Raw genomic sequence first — 26,379 nt, forward strand, 5'->3', positions numbered from 1 at the left:
TTTCTTTCGAATCAAAATTTATTCTCCAATCTATCCAAATATTACATTTACGTGTTCGTATATAATTATTATGTTAACGTGAAAGAAAGCTTGGGGGCCAGCGATCAGTTGCTGGCATTTATATCGAAATGATTTATTAATTATCGTTCTTTGCCGAGGAGTAAAATTTATTCTATTCTTCTTTCTCTTTCTTATAAAATTATTCTTCCTTTCGATTTTCTTTCGAATCAAAATTTATTCTCCAATCTATCCAAATATTACATTTACGTGTTCGTATATAATTATTATGTTAATGTGAAAGAAAGCTTGAGGACCAGCGATCAGGGCATTTATATCGAAATGATTTATTAATTATCGCACTTTGTCGAGGAGTAAAATTTATTCCATTCTTCTTTTTCTTTTTTACTTTTTCCAAATAAAATTAAATTCTTCTTTTCGATTTTCTCTCGAATCAAAATTTATTCTCCAAATATCGCGTTCACGTATATAATTATATACGTTAACGTTTCGATTGAAAAATTGAACGTTATCGAGCTAAAAAGCGTTATCAATCCAGGTATTTTCCCTGCTTCGGCTTTAAAAGCCTTGAAACTATAATAGCTTTCTAAGATGCCTCGAAAACTTCACCTTCGATTCGATCCGGGTAATTACATCGAGAGGAAAATCGCGTGACATTTTAAGCGTCACACTCGTATAAAATTAATACCGTAGTCAAGGATCCCGATATTGCTTCGAATTTTTCTTTTTTTTATTAAACACGTTTCGTATTTTCGTTCTCTCTCGACCCGATAAAACAAAGGCGGGAAGATAAGTCACGTGACTTCCGGAGCGACTCGCTTCCACGAAGGGGTGAGCGCGATGGCCGCAATGTCCTGTGTGTCACGTTTCAACAATCGAGCGTTAAAACAGTGTCCACGATGATGGGAAACGATCACGGTTTCTTTCTTTTTTTTTTTTTTAGAAAGAAAAAAGAAAAACCGCAATTTCCTTCGAGAGTAGCGGAATCAAGGATACGGATACTTTCCCTCGTGTCGCGGCTCGTGGAATCCGTTTGTTCTGGAATTACAACGCGGGGGAAAAAGGCCTTGATATTTTGATGCAAATTGTGACTTATAATCGAGAAAAGTTATACACAAGGATATATTATATCTTTAAGTACGAAATAAAATCGATCAGTTCAATTTTGTAAGAAGAACGCGTTTAAATTATTATCTCGTACAATTACGCGATATTCCTTTTTTTTTTCTCTCTCTCTTCCATATCACTTTATTTATCACGTTATTGGACAAGGTAACGTTTATGTAATTTTAACGCCTTGCCTCGCTCCTTAGATCTTAATTGCTTAACAGGCTAATACCAGGTTTAACCTGAGAAAACACGCAATAATAACACGTCATCATCGAGTCGTACAAGTGCCAAGCACCACTAGCTTCTCTAATACGGATTTTATTTCCAGAAGCAGAAAGGAAGAGAGATACGATCTCTGTATTTTCCATATTTACCGATTATCGGTAAGTAACATTTAAAAAACAATCGAATCACTCCCAACTTCCTTCGAATCGAAATCGTGCAGCGATCCGATTATATTTTTTCCTCTCTCTAAGATCTTCGGCCCCAATTGAATTCTTTATTGATTGTCGAGGGTTCAACAAACCTGACAGTCAAGTCAAGAGGGAGGAGGAGGAGGAGGAATCGGAAGATAAAGGAACGAGCAAGCTTTTTATCCGCGGTTGCCAATTATCAAGCGGGGAAGAGCGATCTCGGTCACCCTTCAAGATTCTGACCTGACCTCGGATCGGAATTGAAGCGTCGGGGACTTCTTAAAGCCCGTACATAGTGGCCGGCAATCCTGGCCAATCAGCGGACAAACAGACGCGCCGGGAATAAAGGTGAGCCTAATTGGCGCAATTCATATTCAAACGAGAAGCCCAGAACGTCCTTGACTGTTCATCTCGCGAAATTGATAACCGTTCGCGCAACGCGGCGGCCAATTTTTCTTGCGGCAGACCAGCTAACAGCCTTTCTTTTTCTCTTTCCTCCTCTTCTTTTTCTTTCTAATTTTCTCTTTCTGATCGCCAGGACGTTGCCCCGTTGCGAGGAAGGTCAGGCAAGCCTCCTCCTCCTCCTCCTACTCCTCCTACTTCTCTCTCGTTCGTGGAAAACAACGAAGAAATTTATCGGAAATTCCCTTCTTTCTCATTGATCTTTCTGTTCAGAGAAAAGTATGTATCGTAGAATTTTTTGCAAATATGTAAAATAAATTAGGAGGAAGTTTAAGTCGTGCTTGATACGAGAAAGGGCTTCTTCAATTTTTAGGATCGAAATCGTGCTAGATATCTCCTGATCTTTTGTTTCATACAGGAAATGGACAATGTTCGATTCAGAGGAAATAAATTAGGAACACGAAATAATTGTGAAATATCGAAATTCGTGGGCCTGGACGTTTAATTTAACGTTTTTGCCGGCGTTCAACAGAGAGCAATTATCGTGTTATTATTGGCTTTATTCCGATAAGGGGGGTCACTCCGTCGGGGCCATTAGCTTTTATTTTGCACCTATCTGGAGAAGGATATCGCTCCTCTTTCCCCCTTCCTCGAGGAAGTTCAATCGTGATGGACTTTGATCGTTTTGCTTGGCCAAAAGGTGGTCAACATTGTTGACCATCGTCGTGAACCGTCGTGACGATTTTACTACGCTTATCTTTTATTATATAAAAACTGTCAAGGTTTCCAATTGTTTTGCACGAGTCGAATCACAGATAGGATATTCTTCCATTTTACAAACAAAATTTATGTACTGAAAAGAGAGAAAAATTTAAAGGAGAAAATCCAAAAGTTGCTAGGAATGGAACAAGAGTTTTCAAAGAAGATGAACTAGATGGCGTTCGAAGGTCGAAAAACGATCATTCGAAGATTATAATCGCGCGTCCTTCGTCTCTTTCAGCATTCTACGCGTGCACGCACGTGCGTTCACTCGTTCAATCGAATTCTTCGTACACAGAGATTGGATATTCGTTTAATCACGAACTTCTTCTCGGTTCGATAAATATTCCTTCTTCTTTCTTCTTTCAACTTGCACTTGAGATGAAATTCAAGATTTAGTCACAGTATTTTTAAACAGTTTTAATTATGAAGATAAAAATAGCCCGATTTTTTGCCGGGGTAAGGGATTATCGAACGAGTTTGCTTAATTCGCAGAAGAAAATTAGTTAGGGAGGAGTGACGGTATAGGAGTGTCTGACTAATCGAAAATGGATATTTTCTAGAGGAGGAGGCGTAAATTATTCGATCCTTTTAATCCGAGAATCTTGGACGTCAGTGGCGTCAAGATATCGACGAGAAATGCTGGATATATAAATTCTAAATATCGTTTCAATTAATTAATTCGAATCCGTCACGATTCACGCAGTGCGATCGAATTGGCTTGGTGATTAAGATTTATCATGTTCCATTCTCACGAGAATAGAAGGAAAATAATTTTTTAGCTAGGATTTATAAGCTGGGTTGAGATTTCTTCAAATTTCTTTCTCCTCCTCGTTTATTTCGATAGCAAGATTTCTTTATTAATTGCAACATTTTCACGAATGAAGGATGATCGATGGATAATAATTTTTATACTTGTTTGAAAATTAATTATTATTCACTTTCCAATTACGTATTTGAAAATCGTGGATCAATAAAAAAAAAAGGGGGGAGATTCTTTCTGAAACTTTCCTCTGTTTATACACGGGTCGTATTATCCGTGGAGAAGCGACGGTACACCATTCACAGAGTTGATACTTAGTAGGGTGTGCCCATGGCGTGTCCCCTCGACCTACTTTCCCCTGTCTACTTGGAAATCGAAGAGGGGTCAGGCTCGATGACAGGATATCCTCCAGGAACCCCCGTGAGAATTTGTCGCCACCCAATTTGCGAACGCGTTTCGTAAGCGTTTCCTTTATTGGGCTTATTCAAGTTCACGAAGACGAGAGGGAGGAGGACAATGGTCGTTTTCCTTATCGATGCTCGGTCGATGGCACCATAGATATCTCCTAGACGATAACGTGAATTCCGTGAAATATAATGCTATATCCCCCCCTGTATGAAAAAAATATTATCTCTTTATTATTTTTTTATGTCATCCTGTAGTGTTTTATTTATCTGTTATTACGTGTCATTATTTGCACTTCGATTCCATTTTGTCATTGACTCTTTTTAATCTTCCAACTTAATTGGTGAATATATATATATATATATATATATATATCATCGCCCCCCTCCACGAAAAAAATATTATCTCTTTATTATTTTTTTATGTCGTCCTGTAGTGTTTTATTTATTTGTTTTATTTATTACGTGTCATTATTTGCACTTCGATTCCATTTAGTTATTCTTTTTCTTTTTTTTCTTCGCTGATTCTTTGCATCAAATCTCTTTAATCTTCCAATTTAATTGGTGTATATATATATATATATATATATATATATATATATATGTATATATTTCATCGCCCCCTTCTGTGAAAAAAATATTATCTCTTTATTTTTTTACATCGTCGTGTAGTGCTTAATTTATTTGTTATTATTTGCACTTCGATTGCATTTCGTTATTCTTTTCTTTTTCCTTCGCTGACTCTTTGCATCAAATCTCTTTAATCTTCCAATTTAATTGGTGCATATATATATATATGTATATATTTCATCGTCTCCCTCTATGAAAAAAATATTATCTCTTTATTTTTTTACGTCGTCGTGTAGTGTTTTATTTATTTGTTATTATTTGCACTTCGATTGCATTTCGTTATTCTTTTCTTTTTCCTTCGCTGATTCTTTATATCAAATCTCTTTAATCCTCCAACTTAATTGGTGAATATATATATATATATATATGTATATATTTCATCGCCCCCCTGTATGAAAAAAATATTATCTCTTTATTTTTTTACGTCGTCGTGTTTTATTTATTTGTTATTATTTGCACTTCGATTGCATTTTGTTATTCTTTTTCTTTTTCTTCGCTGACTCTTTGCTAGACTTGTTGCATCAAATCTCTTTAATCTTCCAACTTAATATATATATATATATTTCATTCGTAATAGACTTTTCCAATCTGGCCCCCCATGATTCTCATCATCCTTCTCTTTCTCTCTCTCTCTCTCTCTCATCTTAACCATTTTTATTTATTTCCACCAAGAATGTAGATTGAACCAGAAAGAGAGAGAGATAGGCGATTTTTGTCATGCAAAACCATACCTCTCAACGTATTTTAATTGCACATCATTATAGGCGATCAATCGAGCGACGCTTCTTTCTTCTACGCGCCATCTTGCATAATGCATTTTCTCGCTCACTGTCAAGGTGGTTTGCTCGGTGTTTCGCCGCGAGTTGCACGCACGCACGCGCGCGCGCCTCCTCCGACAGAAAGAAACGATTGACCTTACGATTACCGGGAACTTTGGTACTCGCGTTACGTGAATAACACATCTTACGTGTGTACACACGTAAGCAGCTAAGTCGGAATGTTTCAATAAGATTCACGTGCACCGTCCAACATGTGACCGCGGGGGATACGTGCCGCGTGGAAATAAGCCGGGGTTTCCGGATTGGCCGGCAAATATCCGCGGCCTTGTCCAACAGAAACTCGAAAAATTTCGCGCCGCCGAGATTTTATTCAACCTTAAATCTTTCCACTCTGCCTTTTCTCGTTTCGTTTCGTTTCGTTTCAATTGGGAATCAAATCATTCGTGATTTTATTATTCTTGGTACGGTATGATTTTTCTTTCTTTCTTTTTTAAGTAGATTTTATACGTAAAAGAGTGGGGAGATTTTTTATTCTTGAAGATTTCTTCCTTTTTTTCTTTTTCTTCATTAACTTTGTCCATCGATAGCGAGTTATAATTCCATTTGATAATGAAACTGTACGGATTTAGAAAAAAGATAAATCGTGAGTTTCTACGTATCGATATCTTATCGTCGTTTTCCATTTTCTTTCGCATTGCATTTTTATTTTTTTTTCCTTTAATCACTTTGTATCGAATGCAAGATGTGGACAATCTTGTTATCGTTATCGCTGATCACTTTTGACAGATTAACGATAGTATACGATGTACTTCTACATCTTAGCGCCAGTTTTTCATTTCGATTTCCTAGATAATTGTTTACAATTTTTACAACAAGAATGTTGTTAATCATCGAGCAAAGAGATGAGTCAACGTATTATTTATTTCTTCGAATTCTTTTTCGTTTCATTTTTCATTATTTTTCCTTTTCCTTTTTTCTTTTTTTTAAATTTTGATATCGATTGAGAAATTAGTTTAATAAATACAAAAAATGAGACACGCAGAGTTGAAAAATTAAAAGTGGATAAACGATAAATCCCATTCGATTTTCTCTCCAATCCTCTTTCACGTCCTTGAAATTTTTAATCTTCCCATTTTCTCGCGATAGATAAAAAAAATTTCAATGTATCCGTAATGTATGAATATATTTATTAAAAATATAAATAATGCATTGAATATTGATAAGTTTGAGAATGAATTAAACCATGCATATTTATATTGAGAAAAGGAAGGAGGAAAATTATTCCAGTTATTGTAACTGGACGAGAAACAAAAGTTTCTACCTAGTTTGTTAAAAAGAAGTACTTGGAAAGAAAAAAGAAAAACGCTTTTGAAAATGGCAAACGACTAAACAAAGTATTGAGAACATATACTCGAGAGACGATAGAAAACGAGAAGGCATCTACCGCGATTTTTCAATCGCTGATTAATAATAAAGAAACTCCGAACGGAAAATGTTATACGTATAATCTACGAATTACGTTTCATTGGATATATATCGTATTTTTAACTCAACGTATCGTTGTTAATTTTAATATGGCCATAACCGTACGGCCGACGAATCATCAAAGATTATAGTTTCACGTTTAAATAAGCTCGAGAAATTGTTTTTTGTTTTATTCCCACAGGTCGAAATTAAAACCTTGCAAAAAAGAGAAAAAAGAGAGAGAGAGAAAAGAATCCTTCCTCCCCTTGCGTATTTAAGATTATTAATCGAACATTTTTCAATCGTTTCCCGCGAAATTTTCAACTTTTACTCGATGTGCAACTCGAACAGTGAAGCGAGATATAGTATCACGTGGCTGGCTGGCCTTGAACTTGGTGCTGACGCACCGTTTCCTAACGCGACTATTTGCGCCATGCGACTGATAACGCACGATTGTTATTCACGTGTCGTTTTCCTCTGGCCTTCACCCGCGAATCTATATCATTACTTTTTTTCTATTTCGTGCTCTACACGCTTGCACACAACGTTAATGTTACACGTGGAAGGCGCCTCGAGATATACACCCGTTGGAATGCACGAAGGCAATTGGAATTTTAATTTGATTTGTTTTGCATCCGTTAAACGGAGAATTTTTATTATAGTAGTAACGTTGAAGGATATTATCGCGCGTATATGAAATATTGTGTGTATCCCCTATATCAAGTGATTAAACGAATGTGGAAAATTATAAGAAATAAGAGAAAGAAGAGATTGTGACGCGTGATATCTTCTTCTTCCATCGACGAAGAAATATCGTTTTCTTTTCGCCCTTTGAATCGTATCTCGCTTCACATATTTTTCCACCAATATTTATCCTCGTTTCGACCTTTGGAAAATCGATTCCCCTCGAAGCAAATATTGGCGTCCCGTGTATGTAAAATGCAAACGGCACGAAATGGAAATTAATTAGATGATGCGTGGGAGGTTGGTCTTTCTCTTCTTCGCGATAATCATCAAAATTCTCGGATTTGTAAACGGAGGGGGATAGGTTTTCTGACGAGAACATAACGTGATAAACGCGTTACGCGTTCGCGTGGAAAACGGAGCGATTGTTTTTGGGGGGAGAGGCGGAGGGATGGGGATCGATAAAAGAGGATCGCCGCATTGTCGTCGAATTGGAAACAATACAACGCACACGTGAACGGGGCGAGGTTTATCGAGTCACGTGGAGGGAAACGCAAAGAAAGAAAGACGTAGAGAATACTTGAGAGTTTCCTCGAATCGATCATTATTTATCGATATATGTTTAAAATTGAGATTGGAAATATCCCTGATGTTCTTAAAATTTGCAACAATACGCTTATGTCTTTTTTTTTTAGGTAAGGAAATTTTCTTATTTTTTTTATGATGTAATTCGCGATTGTTCGAAGAGCGCACACAGCGGGAGAGCTCGATAAGTCACGTTCTTTCATTTCTTTATAGGAGCGCAATTTTAGAGTTGGATTAATTAATTGAAACGGTTTATGCGACGCTATATTTATATTTCGCGAAATTGATAAATTGTGAGAAAGGAACGAAGAGAATCGTAATTTTTCGTAAAAGAATAGAAAGGAAGAGATCGTTGCAATGGAAACGAAGAGGTCGGAGAAAAGCGTCGCGAGATTTTATCCAATTTCTTCTAAAATTCCCTCGGTGGATCTCGAAGCAATTTCTAGCCCCTTGATGGGGTTTGAAACAAAAGAAAAGAAAGAAAGAAAGGGAAAAAAAGGAGAAGCGGTCATCCTGCGGGGAAAATAAGCAGAGTTTTTCGCTCTTAAATCCAGTATTATCCAGCGAGAATTATTTTTTATCCGCGATCCAAATTTCTCCGTTTGAAATTAAATCTGGATGGATATTTTTTTCCAGGGATGTCTAGAAATTTTTCATGGCATCTTTTTATATTCAGTCTGAAAAAAAGAATTCTATTTTTTTTCTACTACCAGATATAATTGTCTACGATATTGTATATATTTGATATCTCTTCTCGTAGTTTTTTCTCGTAGTCTTTATCGTGTTTTTCTTTCTTTCCTTCAATTCAAAAAGAATTTCAACGTCAAACGTGTATAATCTTTCTTCTTGGACAAAGTTTCAGATTATTAGAACAGATTTCCAAGTAGCATCACGTTAAAAAGCAGTAGCAAAGGATTTTCTTTTCCCTTTTCAGAAAGATTTTTCAAAATTATCCCTTCAATTCCAAAAAAAAAAAGGATATTCTACGATAACACGAATTATTAAACTCTATATTCCTCGTCTCGCTCGCGTATTCTAAATCGTCTCTAATATTCCATGCCCATTATTCGCTCTAATCAACGATTAAACATTCGAATTAAAATTTACAACGATGATAAAGCTTGTGCTCGTGAAGGAGCCATCAACCGAGGAGGCATCGAGCGAGTTCGTTTTCGAGCCAGCTCTCTGATTAATGAACCGGCTTCCCTCCCTAAAACGGATTTTAGATTTCTATCCGCTCGAGACCCTCCACCTCCCTGTGTGGGTGAAAAATATTTCGTCCTTGGGAAGGAAGAAGAAGCCAGTGGCACGTGCGTGTTCTTGGGGAATTTGGAGGTCGGCCTACCAGCGAAAATGATATCCACCACCCTTCTCCCTTTCCCTCTTCATCCCTTTCCTGTTTATCCTTCTCTCCATCCCTCTTTCTCCCTTTGGAAAACTTTGGTCCCTCGAATTTTCGGGACCTTGACTCCCTTTCCACTCTCCCTCAGCATGCAAATCAACCCCTTGGATTTAAATCGAGCCTACTCCTGATTAACCTTCGAATATCCGAATTTATTGGGTCGATAGGGGTTGGGATGAATTAATGATTCTCATTATTTTCTATTCACACAACGTGACAGAGTAACATTTATTTTTTTTTTTTAATTTTTATTGGTCGTAAATTGATTTATTTTGGAAAATTTCACGACGATTAGAAATAAAAGAAGATAAATGGAAGATGAATCTTCTTCTTTCCATCTTCTTTCGTTGGAGGTCGCTTTCCCTCCCCTTCCCTCGTTTCTTTTATTTATTCCGATCATCGAGGATGATTCCGCCCACGTAGGAGAAGAAGTTAACTCGAAGCCGTTTAATTTTTATCGCGGGGCAAATTGCCGCCACGATTGATTTTCTCGTCACGTTATGCGGGGTGGCATAAGAAAGAGGAGGAAGAGCGTTTAATAATGTATTGCGAGGGTGGTTCAACGTTTCGGGAGGAGAGAAGGCTGATGAAGATACACATCGCGACGTATTTTTAGAAATTTCTCGTCCCCTTCTCCTCCTCCTGTTAAAAAAAGGAAAGTCTGTTCTTTAAAATCGAAGGGACGTCGTCCTTGGCTTCCTCGCTTTCTCCGTTTGCTTGGTCGCGTGATTTTTGAATCGAATTGCGATGCATTTAAGTTTGAATATATATTTTTATTTTTATTTGATATTTTATCAAATTATCACGCTTCGTATTTTATCAGCTTTGAATAACAATTATTTTCACTTTTCAGAAATTAATTTAATCTTTCCTCGTCAAAATCGCAATGGAGAAAACGATCTCGTGCGAATATCTGTTGAGGTATTTCTATTGATTCGTCGATCTTGAAAATTTTTGGGTTCCTGGTTGCTTTAAATGTCAATGGAGACAGTCTTAATAAACTTTTAAGTGATGATTGATTCATGTAATGGAAAATTGGAAGATTCTATTATCAGGAAATAATTTCTAGAATTTCTAAATATTACTTTTCAAGAATACAACGATTCTCTTTACAAAATGCAAACAATTGGAAATATGAAAATTAAAAGATTGAAAATTTAAGAAGATCAGAATTGAAATTTGAATATTCAAAAGTCAAAAGAAAAATTCAACGATTGTCACGAAACAAAGACATAAATTTCAAAGTGGAAAAACTCTCTCGACTGCAAGTCTCGCGTGCTTCAATCTAGAAGAAAAAAGAAAGAAAGAAAGAAAGAAACGTTGCGTCGAGGAGACGAAGTCTTTGCGATTTCAAGTGCGATTTCATTTAGCAAAAGTCGAGTGGGTTCTCGCTCGAGACTGACGCCACTTGTCGGCGAGGAAACGAGGAATTAAAAGGAAAAGCGTGTTAAAGGGGAAAGGCTTCCATCCCCCTTTTAACATTTCCGTACAACCAATAATGAAATTCCCTTTTTTTCATTTCGCCCATCGAGCCACTCGTCGTCGATCTGAAGATTAAATTAACCATGTTTCATCTCCCTCGATTGTTCCTGGAAAATATTTTATACACTGGATGAAAGTGAGAAAGATTAATTCCCGTTAAGGATGAAAGAAGTTGAAGGTAAATTAGAATCCATTCTGTAACTCGGCTATTCAAGCATCGATCGTTAATTATCAATTTTCTTAAACGAGACGAATAAATAATAGCGTGTTTCGATACAATGCCAGATATATAGATGTATATATATAATACACTGTCCTCGTTTTGCAGGAATGCAATTCGCTGTTATTCCATTAGCAACGATGGTTTGTGCAACGGTTTAATTACTTTAGACGTATCCTTGAAACTGATATCGTGCTTTGAATTGTAAATTTAGATAATCAGATAATGCGTTATAATTAACGATATAGAATATCCACAGGGATTGGGACAATTATGGAAAAGAAATGAAAAAAGAAGATTGTTGAAAGCTGTTTCGGATTAGAAATCTCGAAAACTCTTGGAGAAGAATTAATTTTCACGATAATTGTTATATCGATAAAATTTCTTGAAACGATTATCATTTCAGATTTTCTTCAAGAATCGACCAAGCTCTCTTTTTCGAATTTTATAAATTTGAATAATTTAAAAAAAAATATCTACTCCCATTAATTTTCCTTCTTCGAGCAAGAAATAATATTTTCAACAATTCTTTCTCTTTTTCTCCTCCGTGGATAAATTTATAAAAGTGTTATTCAATTCGATTGAATTTCGAAAGGAAAAAAGGGAAAAGAGAAACACGAGCGGTTAAATAGCTGCCTGTTGCTGTTCTCAAGGGGGTGGAAATGCGGTAGGTCGTTGCTAGCCGGGTTGTGCACCCCACTCTGCAAGCTGCATCGATCGGCTCTAGCCGGTGCAACAACCCACGCACACTGACTGACCCCATACGTCCTTGCAGCTCGCGGAAGGATAACCAGGATAACCGGTGTTTTTGAACCTCGACATTTTTGCCGATCACCTGACAAAAAAAAATACTCAGTTTTAATTCTCTTAATTCGTTACGATATTACTTCGATCGTAAGATTTTTCTTTCTCTCTTCTTCGAAGAGCAAAAAGAAGGAGAGAATTTAATTAAGGGAAAAAAGTGACGATAACAAAATTTTTCACCTTATCATTTACACGGATTCGATCAAGTTGGAAGCGTGTTCAACAACAAGCACGGTAGAACTAATTGTTTCGAAAACTTGTTTGCTACACATCTATCGATTTGCATACGCGTTCTCGGTAGCGGATCATTGAATCGCAAAACGATTTCCACTCGTGGTATCGAGAACTTGGTTAAATAACGTTAATGGACGTAAATAGAAAAATTCTTGGAATTATGCGAACCGTGAAAACTCTCGTCGAACATTTTCGAGAATTAAATTCCACGTAATTTATTCCAGTGTGTTGATTAATTAAAATCATTCCATTTCGTCGATCAGCCATGGATCGTTTTTATTTTCATTCGAGAAAAAAGAGAGCTTTTTTGGTTATTACTTTTTTCAGTCTGTGTTTACATTATTGTGTGAATGTTTATGGGTGCTTTCATTTTGAATCGAAGGGGAAAAAAAGGGAGATCGACTTTGGACTTTCGCCATTATTAGAGATAGAATTTGATCATTGAAATTATTGAGTGTAACAAAGACTTTGGATATGTCAGAGGTTATTACATGCGTATGAAAAACTCGAGAAATTTTCATACACGATGAAAAGGAAGAGGAATTTGGATTTTTATTGATTTCGATCGAAGCAAAGTATTTTATCAAACTTGCAGATATAAAACAATAATTATTCCTAATATAATACTCACTTGTTTGTGAAAAATTTGGAAAAAGAATTAAATATCGCACGGTAAAATAAAATAAAAGAATATTTTTTCCATTAAAATAATTGTTGGAAGAAAGAAGAGAAGAAATGTCGAGAAACGAGTGTTGAGAAAACGATGGAAGGATGAAAAGGAAGAGGAATTTCGATTTTTATTGATTTCGATCGAAGCAAAGTACTTTATCTTCCAAATTTGCAGATATAAAACAATAATTATTTCTAATATAATACTCACTTGTTCGTGAAAAATTTAGAAAAAGAATTAAATATCGTATGGTAAAATAAAATAAAGAAATACTTTTTCCATTAAAATAATCGTTGGAAGAAAGAAGAGAAAAAATGAGTCGAGAAACGAGTGTTAAAAATTCTTAATTGGAAGAAGGAATGGAAAGATAAGATAAATGTCTTTTGTGCACAACAATGCAAATACGGGCAGACAAATTAGAAATTCAGAACGCGTTATTGCTGCTTTTGAATTATCAACTACAACTTGTGCTCTTGACCCGAGGTTTAATATAACGTTTACACAATGGAACGAAAGAGAAGACTCCCATTCCACAGAAGACTTTGGTGGACTCGATATTGTTCCAAATTCTTTTTCACCGAGATCCTTTTAAAGAATTTTCGTTAGAGATCGAACGAAATTTCAAATTAGAAAAATTTCGAGAATCGTATGCTCGTCAACGGATTGCAATAGCAGAGTATAACAACAGGGGAGCGTTGTGACGTGGGGAGAATGGGTTCTTCGGGGTCTTGCGAGGTCGTCGCGATGAAATCACCCGGGAATTGGTATTAAAAAAAAAAAAAAAAAAAAAGAGGAAGAAGAAATCTTAGTCACTAGCACCATTATTCATACCAAAGCGTTATACAAGTATCGGTGTTAATCGAGGTTAATATTTAACTTCCGGTGAGATGAATACATCGAGCCGAGTATATCGGAATATCGTTCTCTTCGAATTATGCAGAATAAAGAGGCAGATGCAGAACAAAGTTTATTAGATTTGCACACAATATGCGTCGTTGTAAAAACAAAAAAACAAAAAAAAAGAGAAGCAATCGTGTCAAGATCAGTCATAAGATGTAACATATATATATAGCGTTAATATGGGTTATAAATTCAAATTTGTGATTCGATTGATATACTTTAAATTTAAATCGAGGAAAAATGAAATTTTTGAAATATTCGAAATATTCTTTTCTATTATTTATAGTAGTTAAATTCTTAATCTAATTTCTACGTTGACTTTCGATAAATTGATTCGATTAATTTCTTTTTTCAATCCCTCTTTACCATTGCGAATCGTGTCCATTGTGCGACACCTGTGTCTTTACCAGGCTGCATCCTACGCGAAACTTAAACGCTCGGTTTAACACACGAGCACACGGCCGAGCCTTGACACGATTCTTCTACTTCTCACAATTGAGAATATGAACTAGCTAAAGGCGACCAAAACTTCGCCGTATCTAATTGCAAGCAAGATCGCTCGTTAGAATATATTCTAGGATGAAGCTTATAAATATAACTCTGCGACCACCTTTTTCACGATCGATCAAACAAACTTGAATAATCTTTAATCGACTTGATTATTTATACAATTTCAAACTTGAAAAACTCGAACAAAGGGAATTTTACATTACATATTTTCACCTTATATTCGAATATTATATAAAAAAGAAAGAAGAATCCAATCGATCAGGAGGGTTAACGATATCCTTGAAACACGCGTACGATAAAAAGCGTGTTAGAATCGGAATAAAGGAGATCGGCCAATAAGACGGCCGAATACATGATTCATTTTGGAGGATGTTAATTGGCGGAGGAAAAACGGGACGGGGTTAGAGAAAAACAGAAAAAGTTACCGGCTTTTGTTTCGATCGACCCCAGGGTTTAATTAATCCACCTCGCCGCTGCTCGTGTTGACGGGAAATTAAGGACGGCCGGGAATTATTAACTAATTGTGGAGGCCTTACGCGGCGACATTCTTGGCCGCGTTTTAGGTTCACCTAGCCGCCCTGACCGGCCGCCCGGAATCGTGTCAAGGTCCCCGATAGACTGAACTTCGGCCGTTACGAGTGTTGGAGGCGCGCAAGGAGTGGAAGGCCTAGCGCCAAGGCAATCTAGATGGCGTGGAGTGGCCATCGACGTGGAAACATACATTTTTCATTACGATTTCGTCTAACTTAACCTCTTCCTCTTTCGGAGGATGGACTCGAAAGTATACGCGGTTCCTATTCGAAGCGAATTCATGCTCTTCTTCTCACGGATATTAATTATCAAAATTTTTTTCTTAGTAATAATCTTGTTAAATTTCTAGAATTTTTTATAGAATAAGTGATATTATATTATTACGCAAGAGGGGAGGAATTATTAAATTATTATGTAACAGGAGGTGATAAGTGTAACGAGAAGTGTTTACATTCGTTTACGTTTTATTAGGCAGGGATTATATAAGACTTTATTATTTAATTTGACGCGTTACAATATGCAGATATTACAATATGTTGTAACGGTGTTACGTAACGGAAAATAATTCACGCTGATGATATTTCAATTATTATGGGATATAACGGGGGGAGAAGGATTACGGATTGGCAGCCGTTTCGTAATTCATTGGCTTTAGAGGGGTACTTTATCCCCCACAAAGGAAATTAAGCTTTTAGGAATAATAATTCGATTGATCGTTGCTCTTTGGCCAAGTGAAGGAAGAATTCATATTCTGTCTTTTTAAACTCTTTCTTTCGAAAAATCGAAAGTCGAATGTTTCATTTTCATTTTCCAAAGCATCAGGAAAAGCATCGAGTTATTAATCGTTTCTAAAATATATTTAAATCCGTGTCTAAAAGTATCTATATTATTTTTCAATTGAACCATAAAAAGAAAGATTCCATAACGCGACAAGCTGCGAGATAACCGATCGGGGTCTTCCATCACCTGTTCGGATGACGATCATCTGGTATGCGAGAGATCCGTTTCCAGTGGACGAAGGACGATTTCTCCACCTTTCGTCACATTAGTCGAGCAGAGTCTGCGAACGGAAAGCGTCGAAGTAGCAGTATCAGGACCTTGAAAAGGGGGTCGCACCTGCATCCCACCTCAGCTCGCTTTCCACCTGAGGAGATAGATCAACCTGGAAAGTATATGGCGATAAAGAGGCGATTCTTTATTCAAAGAATATTTCCTTTGTCGAGTTGGAGGGAGAGAGAGCTCGTAAAGATTTATTAATATTGAGCATCCTCTTTCACCTGCTTCGAGAAATTGCCGGTTTTTAACGAGAGAGAAGGAATTCTTGTCCAAATTGTTTGGACACGTGCACGATTTATATATATATATATATATATATATATCGTTCGATAATAAAGGCTTCTTCGAGGCTTCTGATTCGATTTCATGGTTGATCGAGTAGAATTTTGGAATAAGATTTCATTCAGCTTTGTTGCTCGAGATATAAAGTTGAGCCCATTATTTCCAATATTCAGTATATTTTTCTTCCTTACTAATTGATTTATCTTTCCAGGAAAAGGATAAAAGAAGAAGAAGAAGAAGAAGATATTGTAAAAGATGGAAAAAAATTAACAATCTCATCGATATTATGTCAGATTTCTCCCCATTAATCCGAGGTTATTTTCGTTTTCGATCCTCCTTGCCTTGCACGGCGTGTTTTCAAGACAGACGACAGACGAGTCGGTGAAAGAAACTCGTGCCCGGTTTCTTTTCGGGCACGTGGAGGGCAGGCCGCCTCCTTCGGGCCGCGAACAGGGTCGAACAGTGTGAACACACAATGTGTGGAATACATTGAATAAAAAACGAGCAGGTGGTTGGGACGAGCAGCGGTCTCCTCCAGCCAACAACACCTGCCACCAACGAAATGCTTTTTTACGCTGATATCAAACTCCAAGATGTACAAAGCACATCTTGCCTTCCACTTTATCACCGTAAATATACAACAAGAGCGTAAAATTGTGAAATGAATCTCAAATGAATTTAGGGAGGATCCTGGGATAATTCTCAGAAACAGAGAGACATTTTCTTTTTCTATTCTTCCAAGTTTATATAAAGTGGAATCAATTATCTTCGATCTTATGATTGCAATCAATGTATATCGAATTAATTAAGTATTTAAATAATCGAAGATACGATCTTATTATATTATATAATTGGAAAATATTGCACTCTGTAGAATTTTCACGGGGGGAGAGAAGTTTATCAATCAAACCTTACATCACACAGGTTCGCCACGCGTTCGTGGCGCGTGTGACCTACATAGGAGGCGGCATAAAAATTGTGTTTCCCGACAGTCATATGCCGAACACACGGGATCCAGGGTGTCCGTCTGGCGTGACGACGACCCAGAAAATCGAAACGTTTGTTGAAACACCTGGCCGGCCACCTTCCTCCAAGTTTCACCACGTGACCCGGGCCCAGTCCTTGACAGAGGCAGACAGGCCGGGTACATAATTTTTTTGTGTATTAAAAAAAGGGAAGAAGAGAGAGAAAAAAATGAAACGATTAATCTGACCCCTCGATAACAGTCATCCGTTACGCACATCCGTTTCAAACGTCGCCCAATTACTCGTTTCCGACGTGGAACGCCACTATTTTCAACCTCCTCTCCAAGGGGAGGGATTCATATTTGGTTATTCTCTTCTTTCATTTTTTAATATTATATAAATATTTAGGGACATCTTCGTGTTGGATAAAATATAAGAAATGGAATGAAGAATTGAATTTGAAATATTGCGATACATTTGTGCTTGTGTCATTTTATTTGTTTTCGTGTTTACAGGCTTATGAACAACGAACTGGTCTTAATCCGGCCAATTGGGTATAACGATGCACGTTTTTCGTCTCGAAATTACTTATTTATGGGCAACGGTCAATTAAATGTTTAATTATACGGAAGAGGCATAAATTACGATAAATTATATGATGGTGAACGGTGTAAAAAAAGAGATCCATGAAAAAGATGAAAAGTTATTCCGTAATCTAAACTACGATCCAATTATCCCGTAATTGTCGTGCACGAAGGACAGGCTTTTATTATTATTTAAAATTACGAAAATTAAATTGGAATCCTTTTTCGTACGAGAAACTTAATCTTAATCTTGATCCAAATTGATCCGAATTTTTCGATCGATGAAATAATCCAAGGGGAATTGTTTCAGAAGAAAAGATTTCTTGCAACGAAAATATGTATACTCTCCAATGTTTCGGGTATCTCGAAATATCGAGCAACGACCTCGAACGAGGAGGATCGGTCGGGCAGATGGCCGACCCGATCCGTGGTGTCCCGAAAAACGAAGATTTTTTCCAATCGCTACCTTGGCCGGTGGTGTTGGGTTCGAGACTCTCGCTTTCGACTCTCAAACAGTCGCAAAAATGTCGACTCAGGATTCAAGATGGACGAAAAGTTTAAATTCGATCAAGATTGAACTTTGATAATCCTCTGTTACCATTGTATCATTATTGTTTTTTAAAAAAATATTCTTGGCTTTCGAAAAAAAATAGTATTACACTCGTGCACGTTTGTTATTGAAATAATAATGGAAATAAATTCGATATCGAGGAAAGAGAGATCCAAAATCAGTCCATCGAATCAGAGGGGGTCAGTCGAAATTAATTTGGAAGAATGGAAGAAAGCAAGGAAGAGAATTACGGCGCCTCGATAAAGATGGCCGATGGATGATAATTAATATTTTCTCCGGTAACGTGTTATTAACCAACGATACGATTATTTAATCTCGGGGGATCGATGCAACAAGAATACACCGATTATCGCGTGCTCGTTCGATTATCCCGCTCGTTCCAGACTTTATATCTCCCCCCCTCTCTCCATCATTTCGAGTTCTTGCTCGTTTTTCCCAGTTGGACCACCCGAAAGCGGTGCATCCATCCGGGTAAGGCGAGGGTAACTCGAGATCCCGAGACTTTATGCTGGTACCCAGTGTCAGAGGCTCTTCTCTTCCTCTTTGTTTCCTCCTCAATTCAACCTTTGACCTTTTGTTTTCAATTGTCATCGATTATCGTTAATTTTATCAATTATTATTCAATTAATAGAAATTAGAATCAATTTTTGATTTATGTATATACATAGATTTAGTTGTGTAGATTTTTGAAGAAGATTTGATTAAATTTTAAAGAGTTTTTTAAGATTGTCGAGTTATTTTCAAATCATAGATTGCGAAAGTTTAAAGGTTGAAGTGGAGGATTTAATTTTTTATCAATGTATACATTATCCTCGAGATTTGTTCCACTTGATGAAACGATAAAAAAAATTCGAGGGAAAATAATGATATTAAATATCCAAATTTTCATCTCAAATTTAATCTCTCTTTTATTTCTCATATCAGAGACGGAATAACGTTGAATAACGAGATAATTGAAATGGAAACGTGTGAAGGAATCCAATTCGAATTAACGATGCTTACGATTAATTAAAATCGATATCTTGAAAGAAACACTCTCGATAGCCAGTAGAACCACCCTTATCTCACTTTTTCACCTCATCTCTTTCTCCCTGCCATTTGTATTTCCCTCCGCGGGGGAGATTCACTCCTTGAAGTGAAAGAGAGAGGAAATTGTCGAGGGCCTCTTTCTTTCGATGTTGAATTTCCACGAATTTACTCTCGTCTCGATTCGAAAGGAAAAGGAACGGCGTCGCCGTTTCGTATTCGATGCGCGAAGCCAATTATCGGAAGAGTTTGCACTGGCTTCGACCTTGGCTGGATGAATAGCTCCGAAGCTTCCCTTGGATAGATACGATTAGAAACGTTTTCAATGGCGGCAGCTTCCCGCGCAAGACAATCCCGTTTATCGATCTCGCCGCCTCGTAATAATTCCCTTTCTTTATTTCTCTTTGCCTTGCATTCCAACCTGAGATCTTATTATCGAAATATATATAATTCCATCCTGCTGTTCGAAGAAAAAATTCATCACCCAAAACCTCTCGAAAAATTATTCACCAATATTGCTTTAATAAATAAATAAATAATCGATAAAACCCATCCAAATTCCATCATCGAACAATTTCCTCTTTCCTCCATCTTTTCTATCATTGTTCATCGACGCCACTATCCTTGCCCCGTGTTATTTTCCATAATGAGGGTTCAAGTTTATTCTCGGTGGTCGATCAACAGGTTGAACCTGAGAGAGAGAGAGATGGAGAGAGAGGGATGATCGAGGCGCGGCGTAGTCGGAAAAGGGCAACGTGGCCTATTCCTCCCGGAGCGGAGTGGATGGAAGGAGAGGGTTGAAAGGAGAGGGGTTGCGAGCCGGCCCGGCACAAGGGCAAACACACAAGTGCGGGGAGGAAGGTTGGAGGGAGGTTGGAAAGGGGTTGCTCTGACGTCAGGATGACGCAATGCTGCAACCTCCCCACCTCCTCGTCGCGCATCCTCCTCGCCCTACGACTGACATTGACACTGGCCGAGCATCGATCCGTGTCCTCGAACGAGGTGAGTGGCGAGAGGCTCGCTCGAGGGTCACCCGTTTGCTTGCCGTTTGCAAGCCGGCTTCGAGATTGATCGGAGGTCATCGGAGTGATTTACCTCCCCCCTTTCCCGTTAAAACGGGAACGGGATCGATCCTATCCCTGCTTGAACCCCGACAGAGACGTCGAAACGACCGATTGATAAGTCTATAAGATAAACACGACGACGACGATGTGGATGTGGGTCAGGAATAGGAAGAGGACAAGTCGACAAGTCTCGATTCTTTTTTCATTGATCGGTTAATCTTCCAATTTTTATTAATTCTGACATAATCAATGATAAGACAAAAGGTTGAATCGACGAAGAAACAAAGAGGAACTTTAAATTTGGAAAGAAGATTCCCTTGTTTCGATCTTTGATTTCGGTGAATGAAACTCTGTATTTGGAGTGTGCAAGGTGATAAATTATGTAAAGATTGAATATATATCAAACATCAGCAATTTGATGATTTAAGTTTTGCAAGGTAATATATTTAAACGATGGAAAGTACAAAACTTTGCCTTATCGATGTTATTATTAAAATCTAAGATTGAACGAAACAGATCTTGCCGATAAAGTGTTATTTTCACTTCCCCGAGGGCGAGGAGGTGTAAAATTCCATAGTTAGTAACTCTTGGAATGATTTACCTTCTCCGTTCTATTACTGGAATACCGATCGATTCGTTGACGCCAGTAACGAGAATATAAAACAGCCGATTGTATTTAGAAGGCCCATACAGGTTAATGTTGCACGGGTAAATAGGATGGAATGAATTAATAATTCATGAATGAATTATTAATTAATCCTTAATATTTCGTTAATTCGTATTTCAAGATTGTTGTTGGAATAAAAATTAAGACTAAGAATTTTTAATTCCAACACGTTCGTTTAATCCTCCTTTCATTTTCACACCTGGATTCATTCGATCTAACGAAGTACGATTTAGTTACGATTATAAATCTTTTTTCGAAGATTCGGTTTAATAATAGCAGTCGTATTTCCGCAACGTTTAGGTTACCTAGGTTAATATAGGTAATGTTGTACCAATCCTTATAAATAAAACGCGGAAACGTCACGTTCACGGAATATCGTTTCCGCTAGCACACTTATAACCATCGCTGAATTTAGTATCCTTCTTGAGCTTGAATGGCCACACAAACGGTTCAATTATTCAATGAATCGTGGAACGAACGATTCGTATCGAATCTTATTTTTACAATCTACGATGATTATATGCAAATATACAAAAGAGAATTTATTCAAGAATACAATCAAGAATACAATTAAAATTAGCATGTATTATTTTTCGTACACTTGGAGTATATTTGATCGAGAGAAGTCGAGGTTCGAGAAATTATTTAAAGCCAATGTTACTTTATTCGAGGAATTTCTCGATCGATTTAAAGAAAAATTTGCACAGCGAGTGAAACAGGGAAGGGAGGATCGTCTTTAATATATTCGATCGACCTATACTCCATCGTCGTCGTCGTGATGATGATGCTTTTATTAAAGATTCACTCACGCTCTCCTATGTATTTATCATTTCAACGTGGATGGAAGACTGCGTTACGGGGAAGTCGTTTCGAAGGGGATGCAACGTGCTGCATGGCAATCGCCACGTGCCAAGGTTAACCTCCCCTAAGTCGAGTTTAAGGTCAGAGAGTCTCCTTTTCAAGGATGTTAAAAAGGAAACTCGTGACATCCATAAAGAAACGAAACGAGCCCTGTTCGGATAATAGAATATATCCCCGTGGACGGATAAAAAAAGTTGGAACCATTTTTGCTCCAACCATACTTCTTCCATGGATTCCATCGTTGGATGTTCGAATTTGCGAAGAGAATAAAATCAATTTCTTTAATCTTTATTGGAAATTTCTCGAAAGTACGATCTTGTGTTTAATAAATAAATAAATCCCTCGAGAAGATTACGGTTATTATTTTATTATTTTTATCGCGAGAATAATTCGTCATAATTGTTCCAAATATAACTTTATTAATTTTTCTTTGAAAGTTGATAATTTCTTGTCATCAACGAATATGTTTACCGTAGAATTGATATACGAAGAAGAGGGGAAAAAAAGGAGAACGATTATTTTTGGATATCTCTTTTTTATAACAATCCACGTAGGTGTCGCGGCACAGGGGAATATTAATTTAGTTATTGATAACTCGTCGCGACCTTGGCCTTGCAACAAACTGCTCGCATTCGATCGAGATGATTCACACGTGCTCACGCCGAGCCCTCCGATATTTTTAGATGCCGCCATTCTGATTTTCTTCCGATCGAGGATCGATCCAAACTCAACGAAACAAAAAATCGATCGATGAAATATAAAATCAATCTTAAAACCAAGATAATTACAAGCAAGGGAACAATCTGTATTCGAAGAGGCAAGAATTTCACGCGAATAATTTCAACGCAATCTCTCTGTGAAATCATCCTGACAAATGACAACGCCCACTTGGGATCGAAGAAACGACGAATTATTTTCTCGTCTTTAATTATCACAAGAAGACTTTGGAAGAGGACGAAGAATCGATTTCTTTTCTCCGTTTGCAATATTTTTTTTTTATCCTCCATTTAATCGATATAAATTAATAACTTGACTTTGAAAGAACGCTTCTAGACTGAGGACGTTATAAACGGTGGATTCTAACAAATCCAAGATGGAGTTCTCTCTGGATTCGTGTGGATGTTGACACTCCAGAAATAGCGAGGGGGCCGAGTACCGTAAACGTTGGTATGCGGCCATATACCGAAGTACCATTCAATGCTCGCGCCTCTTCTTCCACCCTCTTTCGACATTGAAAGCCCACAGCAAGAGTGCAAGGAACTTTGCTCTGGCAGCTGGCGCGCCTCCATCTTCGTCGTTTGAACGGAAACTGGGTTCCTCGAGATCGGAAAATTAACGAAATTTGAAATTTACAAAAGTCTTTTTATTCTTTGAAATTGATAATCGTGGATGGAAGGATATTATAGAAAGGATTATTAAAAATTACAAATCTTGAAAAAAGAAGTAAGAAGTAAATTCCTGTAAATCGAATCCACCATCTGCTTTCAAAGTATCACACGCACACGTTGGAGTGCGAAATGGTTTCGTCGAAATCGAATAGATTGAAGGGGAGAGGGTGGCAAAGAGGAGGAATGCGTGGTGCAAGGATCCCATATGGATTGGCAGAGCAATGAGTGGATCGGGTTGAACGGCCTGCCGTGCATCCAGACTGCAGACGTCCAATAAAAATATCTTACGTCGGTGTCTCATCTCTCTCTCCTGAACACCGTCCCTCTACCCTCATTCATCGCCAAATTATTTTTATTGTTGGATAACCGTCGTTGAGAGAGCGTTGCTCGTTAGCAACGGCCTCAGCATTCTTCTCGAATTGACGGTCACCTACCGAAAAGCATATCTTCTACCAAGCTCTTATTAACCCTTTCGACCCTCTCGATTAAAATTCCCTTTCTCTCTCTTTCTCTTTCGAAGGATTACGAGATGAATATATATATATATTATATTCGTTCGAAATTGTTCAATTTGCCTCGTATTTGGCGAGATATGTAATTTAGAGAGGAAATTATATAGATGATCGGATTTGGAATGATTATTGTCGAAGTTGTTCTGATATAAATGAAGAAAAATAAGATAGTCAAATTTTTAATCAAGCAAGGAACAAGTGTTTCGTGGTAATTATATAATTATAAAGGAATATCTTATTACTCAATTTGGGTTATTAATGATGGAAATGAGTTATATACTCGCATACTCGCCAAGAGAAATCTCAATAATTCGAGACGAGATTTTTCTATATAAAACGAACAATTATAATTTTAATAAATTCCATAATTCGTATATAACAATAATTATCCGTAAATAATTAAAATTTTGAATCCATCCCTTACGCAACATCGAAGCGCATCATCTCTCTCTCGAGAGAGAGAGAATTACACTCGATATAAACTTGGAACCGTCACGCGAAGAATTATAAACCCGTCCTCCCTCTCCCTCTCTCTCTCTCCTCGAAAAAGAAAATTCGTGAAATTTTAATTTACCGGCGATTAAAATTTTAATTTTAATTTACAGCCTGTTGTAAACCGGCAAACAAATTGCGCGCGCGGCCCTTTCTTCTTCGGCCATCCCCCTCCCAATGAATTTCCTCCTCGAATTCTTCTCTCTGCCGAGTAATCCCGTGTCCCGCTGTGTCACCTCTTGCACGCCTTCGCGATGCACGATTTACGAACTCCCCGCTCGTCCACCCTTTCCTGGCTGGCGGCTCGCGTGATTTAGTTGTAACATCTCGTGGAGGGAAGGCCGTGGAGGAGGAGGAGGAACGGAGAAATTGGCAATGGTACAAAGGTCGGTGGCAAATAACTAACCGAGACAGACCCCTCCTCTCTTTCCGTTGCAGCGTGTAACGTTACGTGCGTTCGATGTGGAGCGGATGTGGAGAGAGGAGGTTCGTTGGAAAGGGGATGAAATTTTAAGTTTGGATTAGAATGTAAAATTTTAGAGATTTTTTTTCCAACTCGATTAGTGATCGAGTAAGAATCGAAAGGATACGTTTGAAAAATAACCGTGCCGAATTGTGCGCGGTTTATACGAGTGACGTAACTCAAATAACAACTTTCTCTTTCCTTGCATCTTCATATATATATATGTATATATATATATGAGTTCAATCGCTTCTTAAGAAAATTTCACTTTCACGTCAAATTTCTCTCCTCGTATAATAATTTTTTAACATCGTTTCATTTTCGTCGAGAGTGTTCGAATATATATATTTTCCGTATCGTATTGAATATTTAAAAAGAAAAAAAGGCTGCACAGGTTTTTTGCGAAAAACCTAATACTTGGAAGGCGTATCTCGAAAGTGACCTCGAAAAACGAGAAACCTTCCCTCTTCTTTTTCTTTTCTCTCTTTTTTTTTTTTTTCCCCTCTCCTTTTTTTCGACGTCGTCCCATATACGTATTTTGTTAGCCCTGTTTCCGCTCAGATGACTCGTCGGCCCCTGCCTTCGGTTGACCAGGGTCGCGTGGGTGATTTTACCCGATCTGGAGGGGGATGCGTGCTCCTTTATTCGGATGCATCGAACGTTTATTTCGATATTATGCTAATAAATGTTTTAAACAACGAACACTCGGATTGGATATATAGACTTGAAAAGGATGCGAGAAAGGGAAGGAAAAGAACCGTCGGGCGCAAAAAAAGAGCCACTCGTACGAAGATAGAATGTAAATATATATATATCGGTATGGATATTGGTAGCGTTCTTAAGTGGTTGGTCGATATACACGGTGTCTTTATAATCTTCACCTCTATTGATACTTCATACTTTTTCTTTTTTGTTCCTTATTTTTTTTTTTTGGAAAAGTTGGTGACGAGATGAAAATGAAAAGATAAATCGATTTCCTGGTGACAGCTGTAATAACAATAATTCGAATATAGGCCAGTCGTAAAATCTCTCCTCCTACTTTCTATAACATCCTGTATGAACTGCTGGTCAACCTCACCGGTTCTCAACCTGTAGATCACTTAAATAAATCATTATTACCACCATATCTAATCTCCTTGCTACTTGAATTTAAACAAAATCATACTAACTCCTTCTATTTTCCTTACAGGAAGCAAAGAAGATACGAATCCTCCTTTTTCAATCCTCCATTCCATCGTCCAATACTTAAGAAAAGAGATCAGTATCGAAACGAAAATCCATAGAATCTCGCGAGTGTCCGTGGCCACAATGGGCCCACAAATCGACAAAGAGCAGCTCTCTTTCCGATCCAATTGTTTTTCGACTCGGCTCATCGACTTGCTCGGGACTCGCAGGTACGGCTCGCCTGTCCCTGAATCGAGTCAACCCGGTCGCGTGGGTGATTTGGGCCCGGTGGTGGGGGTAAACGTCGGTCGGCGCGCGGCGGTGGGGGCAAAGTGGGCGGGGCGAGCGACGGTCAACCGTGGAGCACGGACAGACGGACGCGCGGTGTACCGATAGGGATGCACCGACCTTGGAGGGATTTTTGCGTCTACCGTAGTACGTTCACCCCGAGTGAGGCGGCGAGCGTGCCGTGGCCGGGGTTCAGAAACGCGACTCCCTTCTTTCCCGGCCTCTTTGTCTC

At 37.9% G+C, this 26,379-nt stretch overlaps 3 long non-coding RNA genes across 4 annotated transcripts in view; 2 read left to right on the forward strand and 1 right to left on the reverse strand.

Annotated features, from left to right (window-relative positions):
* The window catches only part of LOC102656336, a 38,304-nt gene extending 22,002 nt beyond the window's left edge, over nt 1-16,302 (reverse strand). The window contains exon 1 of the long non-coding RNA XR_001704786.2: nt 14,659-16,302. This is a non-coding gene — a long non-coding RNA (uncharacterized LOC102656336). The remainder of the gene's footprint in view (nt 1-14,658) is intronic.
* The window catches only part of LOC408348, a 64,882-nt gene that overhangs the window by 22,508 nt on the left and 15,995 nt on the right, over nt 1-26,379 (forward strand). The window contains exons 9-10 of one of the 2 annotated variants that reach the window (XR_003305650.1): nt 16,314-17,246; nt 17,583-18,301. The exons of the other annotated variant lie outside the window; for it this stretch is intronic. This is a non-coding gene — a long non-coding RNA (uncharacterized LOC408348). Of the gene's footprint in view, nt 1-16,313; nt 17,247-17,582; nt 18,302-26,379 lie in introns of those variants that run through there. 2 annotated transcript variants of the gene reach the window in all.
* On the forward strand, nt 486-11,620 carry LOC113219107. The gene is made up of 4 exons (XR_003305652.1): nt 486-1,511; nt 1,605-1,889; nt 10,267-11,073; nt 11,224-11,620. It is a non-coding gene; the product is annotated as an uncharacterized LOC113219107 (long non-coding RNA).

The sequence above is a fragment of the Apis mellifera genome, linkage group LG11 (genome assembly GCF_003254395.2).
Source record: "Apis mellifera strain DH4 linkage group LG11, Amel_HAv3.1, whole genome shotgun sequence".
NCBI lineage: Eukaryota > Metazoa > Arthropoda > Insecta > Hymenoptera > Apidae > Apis > Apis mellifera.